At 41.1% G+C, this 15,563-nt stretch overlaps 1 protein-coding gene across 3 annotated transcripts in view; it reads left to right on the forward strand.

Annotated features, from left to right (window-relative positions):
- Positions 1-15,563, forward strand: part of LOC109419659 (homeobox protein PKNOX2) — a 278,138-nt gene that overhangs the window by 46,142 nt on the left and 216,433 nt on the right. Inside the window, exons 1-2 of one of the 3 annotated variants that reach the window (XM_062853845.1) lie at positions 864-1,152; positions 1,317-1,531. The gene's annotated coding sequence lies outside the window, so the exon portion shown is untranslated. Of the gene's footprint in view, positions 1-863; positions 1,153-1,316; positions 1,532-15,563 lie in introns of those variants that run through there. The other 2 variants (XM_062853846.1, XM_062853844.1) reach the window with 2 other exon arrangements.

A 15,563-nucleotide genomic window follows, 5' to 3' on the forward strand; every position in this document is an offset into this window, starting at 1 on the left:
GAAAAAGGAAAAGCGTTACGAGCTGTCGTCGGGAGTCGGGTGGAATGTGGACGTTCCGTCGGATGCTGTTTTCTCTTTGATCTCATCTCGCTTCATCACTGACTGCTGGCTGTCACCGACGTCCGCCACATCTCACTTTCGCTCGCCTACTACGCCGGACGGGTGGCGGGTGGTTTTTGAGGCGTCCGTCGTCGCTTGGGTGTGTTTGTGCGACGACGACGCGCGTATATTTTCCTTGGCCCGTGAAGCGCAGCAACCCATAAGCAAGCAGGGCTGGGAAATTTATAATACAGACACAGAGCCTGCTGTGACGGGTGACCAGGGTCGTGCAATTTCGAAAGGAAAACATGACGTACGACGACTGTAGCAAATCGTTTCCCATGCGAACGGACTGCTGTGATGCTTCATCTCTCACCCAGCAACACATTCGTTCGTTGCTGCTACAGAAACAAGTGTGTATGAAACATGGGATGATACACTTGGATTTTCGTTTCATTTATGAGTCATTGAAATACTTCAACATGCTAAAAACACTATTTAAACCACATTTTTAAATAGTGGTGCACGTCAATAGAATGATAATTATGTTTTATGAAAGAGGATAACAAATTCGACCACTTAAATCCAATTGACCGGCGCCCGTAACCATTGAGAGACTAGCGCGCACCAGTGAGACACTAATGCTCTGACGGGTGAAGCACAAGCAATGCGACCGGGTGGGAGACTACCGAGTGCTACGATGAGTGGAAAAGTTTTTTTTAACGACAGAGTCATTAGAAAAATGTATGAAACACTTGAAGTGACTCATTCAAATGTTGCATGAAAGTGTATCATTGAAACGAAATTGTACGCCCCTGCGGGTGACTGGTGCGCCGGATGCTTTGGGGTGGTGTTTGTTGTGTGCCGCTCTAAAAGAGTGTTGTCTTCTCTCGACGGTCGTCAGTCAGTCAGGAGACAGTGACGAGATTTCGACGGTCGAACGGTTCCTCCACGAGTTGGGGCGACGATGAGCCAAGTGTAAATATACAACCAAAAACCATCATCCAGAGATCCCGGAGTTAGTTCTTGGTATCCTTCCTTGGTTCGGGGCGCGGATTCCGCTCGGTGTCGCTGTGCTGTAGTGTATCTAACGTATTCTTCCTCTCTCTCTTGGTGTGTGCGAGTCAATTTTTCTTCCAAGATTGCCACTCTCGGTGGTGGTCCATGTTGATGCCAATCAATCAATTTTTCACTAGACTGGAAATCTTGACTTGTGATTTCGACGTTTGAAGTGTGTTTACTAACGGGAAAACCATCGAATTCTCTGTCCTTTCCAGGTGAACTAAAAAATTGTATGAAACTGATCGGATTAAAGTTCCTGTGATTGAAGTGATTCTCGAGTGATAGTGCGTGATAGCGGAAGAAAAAAATCTGACAGATTTATTAAACACCATCAAAGTGGAAGGCGAATTTGACGCAGTGCTGTAAACTACCATCGAAGATACATCCAAACGCAGAAGCCTTCGCAGAAACGCTGTTCCCCCACAATTCGGTAAGTGCTAAATCGTTCGGTAAATCACTCGATCCATCATCAACAAGCAACGCACACAAAATCAAACCATGCTCTGTCACCGACGGCCGCCATTTATGCAATTAAATTTTATTTGTTTTCCTCCTGGGTGATGATCAACCACCTTGCTTCTGCTATGCCTAAATATTTGCTCACCGCTCGCTAACTCATCCACTCCGGAATTGCTCGAGCTAGGTACCGATGGTTTTACACACATGCATGCATAACAGGACATAGATGCGTAGCACGATGGGCGGCGGTAGGCACACACTGTCGTCGGTCGGTATATCATTACGGAAAGGATAACTCATTTTTCTGTGGAGGGGGGGGGGGGGGGGGACGGTTGAGAATGAGGTATGATGGGGATGTTTAGAGTATGGTTCCGCGAAAAGCGAAACGAGACACAATACACGGTGTGGGTGGGTTGGGACTAAGAGGGCGCTACGGGGCGGTTGTTGGGATTCATTCATGTTTCAACAGCAGCACAGCAGTGTAATGCTCGCGTTTTCTCACTGCAATTGTGTTGTCGTCAGCTATTACTTGGGTAGTCCAGTGGAACCAAACCGCGTGATTTTTTTTTTTTTTGCAATAAGCCAGGTTGTAGTAAATTTCAGTTTTGAAAGTTGGAAAAAATTGAGCTAGAGGTTCCATTTCCCGACCATTTTGGTTGTCCCGGGATTCGGGATAAAATTTGTTGCTTGTCCCGAGAAATCCCGGGATCCCGGGAAATTTTCAATGTGCAATGTGCTTTTATTCATCAATATAAAAAAATCAATGGTTCAAATCAAGTAACTGGTCTTATCAATTTGAATTCGTTCGTTGAAAATACAACTTCAAGAAGCAATGTTATTGATGATTTCATCGAACAGTTAGAGTTGCTTTTTAGAACAGATACCATGTACCTCAAAAAGTGAGTTTTTTCGCAATTACTTTTGAAATATCAATCATTGCCGAATAAGCCTAAGACGGGCTGGCATATTACTTCATAGCCGACTCCAGTTCTTCACGCATGTTCGATGGTGTTATGCATACAAGACAATCCAGCATTCAACTCGGCAGCATCATTATCGGTCTGTCTTTGGCAGCCCGCAACAATCGAACTCCCAGTTCTTTGATGAACTTAATTATTTGCTTTTTGGATAAGCTTTCCAGTTCTGCTGGCACTTGCGCTGACGATGGAAGATCTTGAAAGAACTTTAACGCTGTTATTATTTCCTTGTTGATTCTTTTCATAATTGCATGGAAGAGGTCGTTTCCAACTTTGGAGTTACTTCTCGTAAGCTTCAAATACAAGAAACTCAAGCTACCTTCCGCATCATCTCGTCTGCCCAATTCTTCCGAAGCGAGTCTGATTAGCTGAAGAGCTTCCTGAAGGTTTTTTGCAACCTCAAAATCATTGTCCAACATAAGTCTAGCAAGGCCTATTTCGAAAAAAAAAATGTTTGAATCAATCATAACTGTAAATGAAGTGCTCCAGCATCGTTTCAGTCGAATACGTTTCAGATACTCTCCAAATTCAAATCAAAATGAGTAAGAAATGTTGTGTCCCGGGAAATCCGGGATTTTCGGAACGGTGAAGATTGTTATCCCGGGATTCGGGAAATCTCGAATTTGTCAAGATCCCGGGATTTTTTGTCCCGGGATATCTCGGGTTGGAACCTCTAAATTGAGCCAATAAACGGTCAAGAAAGTTGTGTGGAGTTTGAGAATGTTAAATTATTTATAATTTTATAAAGTTGGACCTTCCATCACTATAGTTTGTTTGTCTCTCTTTCTTCTTGGCGTAAAGTCCTCATTGGGACAAAGCCTGCTTCTCAGCTTAGTGTTCTATGAGCACTTCCACAGTTATTAACTGAGAGCTTCCTCTGCCAATGACCATTTAGCATGCGTATATCGTGTGGCAGGCACGAAGATACTTTATGCCCAAGGAAGTCAAGGAAATTTCCTTTACGAAGAGATCCTAGACCGACCGGGAATCGAACCCGTCACCCTCAGCATGGTCATGCTGAATACCCGTGCGTTTACCGCCTCGGCTATATGGGCCCTCAAGGCTCCGACGTGTTTGTACGAAAACATAATTGCGAAAATCGACCGGGAAAGTAGCAAAAAACGGGAAAATTTGAAATTCCATTTTGCGGGTCATTTGTCTTCAGAACTGCATGTCAAAAAACATAGTAGGCAGGCAGAGCGACGTTTGCCGGGACAGCTATTTACCAATAAATGCATGTGCACAATTTGTAAGATTAACGAAATCAAAGTCAATGACGACGTCGACTACGTTCTGTGCCAACGTATTCGTGAGTGGAAAAGAATGGTAGTTCAAAAAACGTTGTTAATGAGATTTTTCTCGAAGTGAAATAATTGTTGCTGTTGCAGGTTATTTTGGTTTAAAAACAAGTTCACAGATTTTTTGATATTAACGTTTCTATTTACGGGTCATTTTGTAGTGGAAAATCTTACCAAGAATGCGTCGATACGTCAAACGTCACTATAGAATGTATCTGTTTCAGATTGATAATCAAACAGAAATTTTAAGGTTCATGCTCTCGCCCCAGACAACCAGTAATCGTATAATATGTTGCATAAGATGATAATGTGGGGGCCATATGCGTACATGCCTAAAGTAAGGTGCATGTAAAATATGCGCATATCGACTCCACTTTAACATCTTATTCAACACCTTATACGGTCACTAGTTGAATGGGCGTGTACAATGGCTAGGAATATCGTAATTTTGTTTAGACATTGTTGAAGTTGGGTCTTCAGTTAGCCTTGTGGATAAAACTATGTATTGCCAAACCGTCGTTTCCGAGGTTCACTTGTCGTTTCAGTCGGGATATTTTCCCACTTCCTGGGTATTCTGCCCATAACCGCATAACAGTAACATTCGACAGAAGTAGGCATTGCATAAAATGGGCCCCAAGTTTCAAATTTTAATAGTATGGGAATGAACCGAAATTGTAAACATTTTTTTATTAATTCGTAATCAATTGTTTAGCAATAAGATCTTCTACAGCACTTCTTGTATGTTGGACCTATTGTAATAAAATAAATCGGACTTAAGTATGATTGATGACACGCATTAAAACCAGTCTATTTTCCCAGTGTGACTGTTATGCGGTCACATCGGTTAATGATGGTCAATGAGACAAAACGATTTGGTGTTTATTTCACAAATCCGAGAACAAACTTGAAAATTTTATTCAGGTAGTCGAAAGTACTTGTAATTTGATGATGATCCCCGATATTAAGTCAATAACAGCAAAATATGCAAATGTTACAATTATGCGGTTATAGGCAGTATTGTGCTTGCCATATCTATCTATATATATAAAAATGAATTTCTGTCTGTCTGTCTGTCTGTCTGTCTGTCTGTCTGTCTGTCTGACCGCTATAGGTTCGGAAACTACTGGACCGATCGGTGTGAAATTTTGTATGTGAGTGCTGTCGGGGCCGGGGAAGGTTCTTAGCTTGGTGTGAGACCTCTCCGGTCTTTGGAACGGGGGGCTCCCATACACATAACTTTGCGGGGGACGTCCCTATGGAGCTGTATGTCAAAAAACACAGTAGGCAGGCAGTACGACGTTTGCCGGGACAGCTAGTATATATATAAAAATGAATTTCTGTCTGTCTGTCGGTCTGTCTGTCTGTCTGACCGCTATGGATTCGGAAACTACTGGACCGATCGGTGTGAAATTTTGTATGTGGGTATTTATGGGGCCGGGGAAGGTTCTTAGCTTGGTGCGGGACCTCTCCGGTCTCTGGAACGGGGGGCTCCCATACAGATGACTTCGCCGGGGACGTCCCTATGGAGCTGCATGTCAAAAAACACAGTAGGCAGGCAGTACGACGTTTGCCGGGACAGCTAGTAATATATAAAAGCATGCGAGGCAGGCAAAACCGCACTTATTTTAATAACTGTGAAAGTGCTCAAAGAATACTTTGTAAAAAAGAGTCGAAAGACAAGCTCCTACGGGAACGAAAACTTTACAGAAAAAGGAGACATAACTTAATTCACCGCAACAAGATGATAGCCAGATTTTTTACAAGGACAAAACCCTCAGAAAAAGGAAGCAGGTTGTAAAAAATGTACATTAGGTATCTGTACACATCTGTGCACCATTTTTAAACAAGTAAAAGTCAAGTTGTTCTTTTGTAAGAAAAACACCTTAATTAACTCACCTAGCGGGGAGGGTGCCTTTCACGTGTCTTCGAAAACCCATTTCAACAAAACTCAGGTGACATGTGGATGAATATCGCACTTGTATACGTTTAACAGAAATCCATTTTCTGGCACCAGGCTTTCGATTTTCAACCTTTTTTCTAAAAAACAACCACCACCTTGGAATTTCTGGTCGTCATTTAAGCACTCCATGTATCTTCCCTATACCAAATATACCCATACTGCATGGTTTTAGAACTCAACTCCATTACACAGCCGCCATTTTAAATTTGAAGCCATCATCTTGGATTTTAGACAGCCATCTTGGATATTCTGTTCGCCATTTACGGACTCCAGGTTCTACAAAACTGCATTAAACAGTTGCAATCTTAAATTTTGAGTCGCCATCTTGGATTTGAGACCGTCATTCTTGATGTTCTGGTCGCATTTTTGGACTCCACACACTTAATTTTGAATACAGTGTTCGGTAAATTTTTGACGAAAATAGAACAGCTTAATACAGAAATAAGGGATTGTTTACTTTTTGCACCCGTTTTTGACAGTTGGTGTACTGCGCCTCAGTAAAATCGATTACCGTAGCTACCGAAAAAGTTCTGCTGTTCTATTTTCGTCAAAAAAGTACCGAACAAGCCATTCAGGATTCAGTGTGCAGACATCTTTTGGAGTGCAGACATCTTTCCCATACCAAATATACCAAATAGAATGCATGGTTTTAGAGCCTACAACTTCTTTGAACAGCTGGCAATTTTGGGCCAGCTGTTTTTTTGTCATCTTGGATTTGTGGATATTATGGTGGCCGTTTTTGGACTCCAGAGTCCAGACGTCTTTTTCATACAAAATTTGCTCATATTGCATGGTTTTAGTCCTTAATTTCCATTAAATAGCCGCCATCTTGGATTTTGGATCGCCATCTTGGATATTCTGTTCAACATTTTTGGACATCTTTCACATACTCAAGCATGAGTCATTTAATATCTGGACGCACTGTTCAATTTACTGTAGCGCTCAAAGGGAATGGTCAAGAGTTTGTTGCATGATAACATCCACAAACACTCAATTTCCTAATCGCCGCTTGACGCAATGTCGAGAAGAGATGTCGGTTTTGAGCATTTGGTGAATCGAATTGGAAATCATTGAAGATATACCATGACCCCGTGCGGCTTCCAATATGGCATCGAAAGGCACGTTGTCAAAGGCACCCTCGATTCCTAAGAAAACACCCAAGCAGGATTGCTTTTGAGCGAATGCCTTCTCGATATCGTAAACAACTTTGTGTAAAAGAGTCACAGTGGACTTCCCAGATTGGCAAGCACGTTGGTTCACATGAAGAGGCACATTGGCCAGATGAACATCACGGATGTGATGATCGACAATGCGTTCTAAACATTTCAGAAGAAAAGAGGTCAAACTGATAGTTCTGAAGCTCTTTGCTTCTTCATACGACGCACGACCCACTTTCGGAATAAACTTTACAGTTATATCCCGCCAGGATTTGGGAATATACCCTGTAGCAGAACTGCAAACAAGTCGTTGTTTCAAAACATGTTTGAAATGATCAAATCCCTTCTGAAGCAAAATAGGATAAATCCCATCTGCCCCAGGAGATTTGAAAGGAGCAAAGCTATTAAGTGCCCATTCAATCGATTCTAAAGCTATGATACTCCGAGCCGAAGCTAAAGAATCATAACTACAAGAAAAGACATCAGGTTCATCCGAAGATGTAATATCCACACATCCGGGGAAGTGTGTACTGTATGAACATTCCAAAACTTCCTCATCAGAGGAAGTGAAATCACCATTTGGCAAACGAAGTTCGTTCACTTGAAAATCCTTAGATTTTGCAAGGATTTTGTTCAACCGACTGGCTTGCGAGCCGACCTGAAAGCCTCCGATCCAGCCGAACGTCGTCTGTTCCAACTCTTTCTACATTGTTTCCTGAGCTTCGCCAGATCAGAGATCCACCAAGGAGTTCCTCTTGTGGTCTTCATAGACCGCAGAGCGCAAGCTTCTTCAAAAGCTTCCATGATGAAGGCCATTGTAGTATCAACGGCATCATCTAAATCATTTGGAGTGGCAATTGATGGTGAGTATCCATGAAATTTGGCTGCAACCAAATCGGTAAAGACATCCCAGTTGGTTGACCGGGGGTTCCTGAAACGCAAAGTTTGCGAAGCAACATTCACATGTTCAAACAAGATGTAGCGATGATCAGATGAAGATTCTTCATCTGACACATGCCAATTGGTCAGCTCATGACTTATTCTGCTACACTGAACGAAACCCCCCGCCCAAGATCGACTGAGAGGCGATACGATCACGCCCCTTAACGACATTTGGTCGGAAACCGTATGGTCCACCGACCGAATGATGTCATCCTAAAACCGGATGACAGTGATATGAAAATTGATTGTCGACCATATGGTCGAGCAACCTTGTTTTTTAGCGATTGATAACAATAATGTCACCGCTATCTTTTACATAAAAATGATGTTCTTAGTGGCCAGGATACCCTTGCGGGCATCCTTTTCCAAAAAAAGATGGCATGTCCAAGACATGCGATGTGGAATCGTCAACGACCCGGGTGTCACGATCAAGGAACTTGTTTCGCAGAGGCCTTCGCTCTGCAACTAATATTCATTCACATAGCGTGCGTCGACTCATACGCGAACAAGATGATCGTCATCCGCTTTTTAGGATGATTGCCGTATGACTGATTCGTCATTCGAAAACACGATTTTGGTAATTTGGACTGGATGGTCGGACAAATCAGTCGATTTCGGGATGGAGTTTTCGTTCAGTGTAGAGCAAAGCGTTATGTCTAACACTTCCTCTCTAGCAGATACCATGAAGGTTGGGCGGTTGCCTATGTTAAGTAATGCAAGATCTGTACTACTTAAGTATTCCATCAAACTGGAGCCTCACAAATTGATGTCTGAACTGCCCCAGATTATATGGTGAGCATTAGCATCACTACCAACAATTAGCGGAAGGCCTTTTGAAGTGCAGTATGCAATTACTTGTTTGAAAGCATCCGTAGGGGATGGTTCATCATGCGGTAAATAAACCAAACAATAAACGTATTTCCTGTTGAGTTATTATTATTATTATTATTCTTTATTATCGAGATTTCCAGCCCTCGGCTAGTTCATCTCGTTCCTGTTGAGGTTTCCAACAGATACATCGATTGTGATAGCACATACATCTCTAGTAGTTAGTTCAGAGATGAGTGTGGCAACGATTGCGTTGTTGACAAGCACACATGCTCGAGGCATGACACGTGAGTCTGCCATTTCATTTTTACTGAAAGTAGCAAACACCGGATTCACCAAGGTTTCCTAGATAGAAATTCTCTTACGAAAGTAAGGTTCTTGGACTAACGCCACTTGGGCTGTACCATTTTGCATATGTCTACAAAGATTGATCGTTGCTGTTCTTTTGTGCTGAAGATTGATCTGAGCTATCCTAACCGTAGCCACTACCCAAACTAGGCAAGATTAAACTCTAAACAATCACAGCACAAAAAAAGAACAGCAACAATAAAGCCAGATTGGTATCAATTTGAGTGCGCCAAAGGCGAGGATGCACAGAATACACTGTGTAAAACGTATAATGCGAAACCATATAGGTGAAAATTTAAACTAATTAATAACATCTTCATAATCCCGCCCTTATTCAGCCTCAAGTATGAGATTGAAGAAGGGCAGCTGATTGTCTCGGAGAAACACAAGGTCCACCGCACTATTGCTCCGGTTAGCACAGTAAGGGCAAGTACTGTGGAGGGTGCCCTGGTACTCCACAGGCTCCGTTTGCGATTAGGCTTTTGTAAGACCCCCTAACCATTCATTCCTAGGCACGGTAAGCGTGTAAAGCCGCATAACACCTTGAATTAGGGGTCACCTGATTAGTGGACTCCTACCACTGGAACAGGCGGTCCGTCGTGCTATTCATAGCCAGTTGAACTAACCGCTACCGACACTACACAGCTATCTAGACTGATTGGGAAAAGAAGTTAATATTGGTGATCAACTTCATACGGGCCCGAAAAGCCGGCAATGGAAAATGATGGACAGGAACGGCATTCCTGGGAAAACTACAAGATTGATGAAATTAACGATGGGCGATAGGAAAAGTTGCGTAAACACTCTAGTACTGGTACTCTAGTTTGATCGCATCTCGACGGGAACTGTGATATAGTGATGGACTCTAGTGTCGGATGTAGCAGCGGGTGTACGGTTTTCAACCAACCCCAACAATTTATTTGTTTCGCTGACAACATGGAATTAATTCGTGGCTGAATAGAAAAAAAAATCACAATTCAAATGGTTGTCTGAATTGATTTTTTTTTTCGGGAGTTTGCTAAACATCTTTCCACACCAACTATGTTGAAATTTAGTATTCTTCTGGCTGGATGCATGCTTATTACTTAGGGGTCGTTCAAATATGATGTCCATCATTTAAGGGGGAGGGAGGTCCGAGAAAGTGTGACACGCCATGTATAACGAATACAAAAAAGCGTGACAGTGGGGGGGAGGTGGTCTAAAAATCTGGAAAAATGATGAACGTCATATTTGAATCGACCCTTATGTCTTGCAAGAGTTCAGTCCTCCTTTTAAACATACACCCACAGACAAACCGCGGCGATCAAAAGCGATGTTTACTATCAAACACGGAAATTGATTTCCCTTGGGATCGAGACGTCTTCTCTGGTTTCTCAAATAGAGACATCTCGATGATGTCGGCGACAGCGTTTATCTGTCATTTACTTACGCGAGAATCAGCAGAACTGAGAGCAAATTCCCTTCCGTAATCTAACTTGGTTTCGTGCATTATTGTTATGCACTGAATTGTCTACTATGAGTTGTTACTGATTGTTTGACTAATTTGTGAGGAATTCAAATTCCCTTTCGGTGGTTAGTCATCCATTTTTGGATTTACTACAATTTCGAAAAACTTTTGATCGATAGATTGCATAGGTCAACATAGTTAAAAGTTGAGTCGGCAATCTGTTTCAATGATAAAAACATATTTTTTTTCTTGGCGTTACGTAGTAACTGAAGCAGAACATGCTTTTCAGCGCAGTGCTCTAAGAGCACTTTCATAGTGATTAATTAACTGAAAACATTATTTAAAAATTGATAAATTTTGCATTTGTTTGTCGATCAACCTGACAAGTAATGCTTCAAAGTCTTACACTTCATACTAACGGTTGACCGGTATAATAAGAATCAATCCCTAACTCTCTACAGGATTAATCTCTATCCAAATCCATGCGAAGTAGCGACACGTGTTTCTGTCTGCTTCCCATGCCAGCGTGTACATAAAACATTATTCTCGTTCACCATCATGCTCGGCAATATGTTTGCATGGACACAAACAAAACAAAACCATCATTCACAGTTGAAGCCGAATTTGTGCTGAGACGGTGGCTATTTCTGCCGCATCACCAGAGCTGGAGTTGAGGAGACCACAAGAAACTTTTACCACCAGCCAGCGCAGCATCCCCTATAAATACTGCGATAGATAAATTTTGTCACAACTGTTTTATCTCCAAAATGAGATTTTCGGCATCCTCCACTACAACCTTTGCCACCATGTCATGCAACCTCCACCGGGATCTGACCTCCTATGAACGCTGACGATACATTGCTCGCATGCTAAATGATGTACAAAAATCTTTCTAATGCTTGCCGTCAGGCTTCTTTGTCCTTGTTCGAGACATGGTGGCGTTGGGTGAGGAACCGCGTCATCTCGAATCGGACTTGGAGCAGAGCTTTTGTGCTTTTTTTTTGGGAGTTGCAGCGTAAGCAACTCGTCGTCACCTTCTATTCTGCTGTCAACGGGTAGAGACGGTTGGTTCTTTGATCGATTTAAGCAGAAAAAACTGGAATAAATGCTTTCAAATATATGACAGCATCACACAGTGAATAAATAATGAGAAATTGCAGCTTATTCAAACTCTCTTCACTGTCTTTTGCACTTTTTGCTTTTTTGCAAAGCAACGAGAAAGCAACGCTTGAAATTACTCCCATGTAAAAATATCCAGCGGGATTTAAATACCTGAAGTAACTATCGAAGGAATTCTTGGAAGAAGTTCCAATAATCTCATGAAGGCATTCCCCAAGAAGTTCCCTGTGAAATTTCCCAGGAAAACCCTGCAGAGATCCCCCAACGGATTGGTGAAGAAAATCTTGATCAAAATACTTGGAGAAATTCCCTAAGCAATCCTCGGATGAGTTCAGCCATGAACTCCTTGAAAAATTCCCCACGAAATCCTTGGAAGAAACGTGAAACCAGAATGAGTTCCTGGAGGTATTCCTCATATTTTTTTTATCTGTATTAACGAGATTTTTAGCCCTGGGCTAGTTCATCTCGGGACCCACGCTTTACTTCCCTTCCGAAGGAAGAACTCACATTTTGTGAGTTTGTCGGGAGTGGGACTCGATCCCAGGTCCTGCAGTCGGGTCGTGTGTGTGATTGGTCCAGCATTTACTTTCTCGGTGGTGACGAAAATTCCCGCGCGCGAGTGTGATTTTGGTGGCGAAGTGAAGAGACCGCTTTTTTTTTCATTCGGGCTGGCGCGTCGTCATCGTCGTCAATTTGAATGTGCACATCGTCGAACCCGTGTATAGTTGTAGCGGTTCAGTATGATTTCAGAGAAGAGGCCAGTTAGTGGAAGATGCTGCAGCACATACGCACTGGACACTTCGAAGGATGTTTATTGGTGAGCTCTTTCCATTTTATCATAATAATTAATGCTAAAGGATGTATAAAATTCTGCTCTGTTTTTGTGCATTTATCTAACTAATATGGAAAAGTTCGTCACATCATATGTCGGCGCTAGTTTTCTATTCACATTCAGTTGATAACAAATATTTTTTTTTATTTTTCGCATTTACACACAAATTTGAATGGTTCGTCATCTTCGGTGTCGACATTTGTAATATTTTAGTCAAAATGAATAAATGTTTTGACTCAAGTAAAGGTTGCATGAATCATCACTTACCAAAGTGAATCCAAATCATATGACTCTCCCCCTCCCCACTAACAAAAACTCCTTCCCGTGACAGTCGTGGAGAAAATGAGGTGATCTCGGTCTCTAGTAGCAACGTACGTCACACTAACATTCCTTTCCTTCCTCGATGATCGTAAGGACGTGGCCGGTGCCGTTATTGACTAATAAAGTCTGGAATTCTCGAACTGTGCACATTGAGAGCGGTAGTTAATCCCAAGCTCCGTTTGTTGGTTCCTTGTGCAATTTCGATTGTTCTGGTCAATCACGGAGTAGCAACTACGAATTGTACGGTCATCTATGCTCATTAGATCTGTTCACTTTGAAACTTTTTTTCTCCGATTCTCCGTGACACATCAAATTATCAATCCACATGCAAAACCAAGTCTTCAGTCCAAAATTGAGCCAAATTGATGAAGATTTAAAGGTGTATCAAATCGATTTTGTGTTTTTTTAGCCGTTTTCACAGAAATTTACTCAGAAATTCACAAAATTGCTCCGAAAAGATGCCGGAGATACCGTTAAAATATAGTTAGAATAATACTCTACAACTTTGCCGAAGACACTACGGTGTTTAAATTGCGCATTTCGAAGTTATTCAACAATTTTAGTTAAAAAATCACGAAAAAAAACACGATATTTTTACGATTTTACATATAAAAGTCATGTAATTTTACATTGTTTTAGGTGACTAAATTAATTAGCGATTACTCCTTTGTGTAACGAACATTTCGTCCATACATCGTTTTTGTGTAGGAATTCGTTTTCATTGACTAATTATCAAAAGTATGTCACATTGATACTAAAAATCGCACAGAGTTACCAGCACGAATTAAAACAAAGTTACCCATGATTAAGACGTCATGCCATCGTATTCTAATGTCTTTTGATTTAAGTATCAGAAATGGTGCAGATGGTAAGGCTCGAGCTTGTGGATCAGAAGGTCCCAGGTTCAAGCTCAAATACATGACTTTTTTTTTTCTTTCTTTGTAGCAGTTAGGATGATGAATCTGTCATGACTTACACGCAATCTCCCAAAGAATAATGATCGGGACTTGCAAATTAAGCCCATTCCAGAATTAGCTAGATATTTAGTTTATACTTGTTGATAATAAATCGTGTCGACGAGATCAGCTGGGCGAAATATTGAGCATATGTTTGAAAATGATCAATTTATCTAAAACAATTCAATACGATGATGGAACTGCTTCTGGATGCAACATTTTACAGACAACTGTGGGTGGAGCTTACTTGTTATCTATCTACCCACAAATCAGCACAACTACACGATGAAGGGAAACTTCATTCTTCATTATTCATTCTGCAATGAGATGCAGTGCGTAGTTTCATCAACTTATAGCAGGATCGAGACGCAAAAAAATGCTATTCCAGGACTCGAACCTTGAATCTTCGAATCCACAATCTCATGCTCAACCAACTGCACCAAATTTAAACTGATGCAGATGAGACAAAGAAGTATAATGACGTTTAAATCATGGGTAACTTTGCTTTATTTTGTGCTGGCAACTCTGTACAATTTTTAGTATCAACGTGACAAACTTTTGATAATTAGTCAATGAAAACGAATTTCTACACTAAAATGATGTATGGACGAAATGTTCGTAACACATAGGAGCAATAGCTCATAAAATTAGTCACCTGAAGCAATGTAAAATTACATGACTTTTACATGAAAAATCGTAAAAATATTGTATTTTTTGGTGATTTTTCAACGAAAATTGTTGAATAACTTTGAAATACGCAATTTAAACACCGTAGTGTCTTCGGCAAAGTTGTAGAGTATTGTTCTAACTATATTTTAACGGTATTTTCGGTACCTTTTTCTTGCAATTTTCTGGATATTGAAGTACATTTTCGTGAAATTGCTCGAAAAATCACAAAATCGATTTGATACACCTCTAAACCTTTATCAATTTGGCTCAATTTTGGACTGAAGCCTTGTTTTTGCATGTGGATTGATAATTTGATGTGACACGGGTAGGTAAAAAAAAGTGAACAGGTCTAATGCTCATGCTCATGCTCATGCTTAAAGAAACCATTTTTGAATGAAATTTAAAAAAAAAATATGGTTTTTGAAAAATCGGTAATAGTTTTGCACCTGAAAAAAATCCTGGAGATAGCTCGATCCTTCCTCTAACTGTGTATGAAAACCGATTTTGAAAATATTGCTTTATTTTTTAATAGAAAAATCAAAAACCAAAAAAAAAATAAAAAAAGTGTCCAGTTCCACCTTAAGGAGAAACTTCAGGGAACACAAACATGGCTGCCACAATGGTCGACTTAGTCCCCTACTCACGTTTTCAAGAGCACCAATCTTGAAAATTCGTAAACAAATACTCTCGATTTGGAAAAGCTACCTCTTTTTGCAAGTGAGCAAAGCCAGGATAAACAAGTGCGGCTTGGTTTGATGCTTCGTTTGTCAGATTTGTGCCTCTAAAGTTTGTATGCAAAATTGCAATGGGATTTCTTGATGTTTCACCTTAAGGCGGCATATCGACCGCACTGAGCTATGGAAAATGATGGACAGGAACGGCATTCCTGGGAAAACTACAAGATTGATGAAAATAACGATGGGCGATGGGAAAAGTTGCGTTAGCAGTAAACACTCTAGTTTGATCGCATCTCGACGGGAACTGTGATATAGTGATGGACTTCAGTGTCGGATGTAGCAGCGGTGTACGGTTTTCAACCAACCCCCAACAATTTGTTTGTTTCGCTGACGACATGGAATTAATTGATGACTGAATAGAAAAAAAAAATCACCATTCAAATGGTTGTTGAAATGGGTGTTGAAATCTAGT

This window comes from Aedes albopictus, chromosome 2, assembly GCF_035046485.1.
Source record: "Aedes albopictus strain Foshan chromosome 2, AalbF5, whole genome shotgun sequence".
In the NCBI taxonomy this organism is placed as follows: domain Eukaryota; kingdom Metazoa; phylum Arthropoda; class Insecta; order Diptera; family Culicidae; genus Aedes; species Aedes albopictus.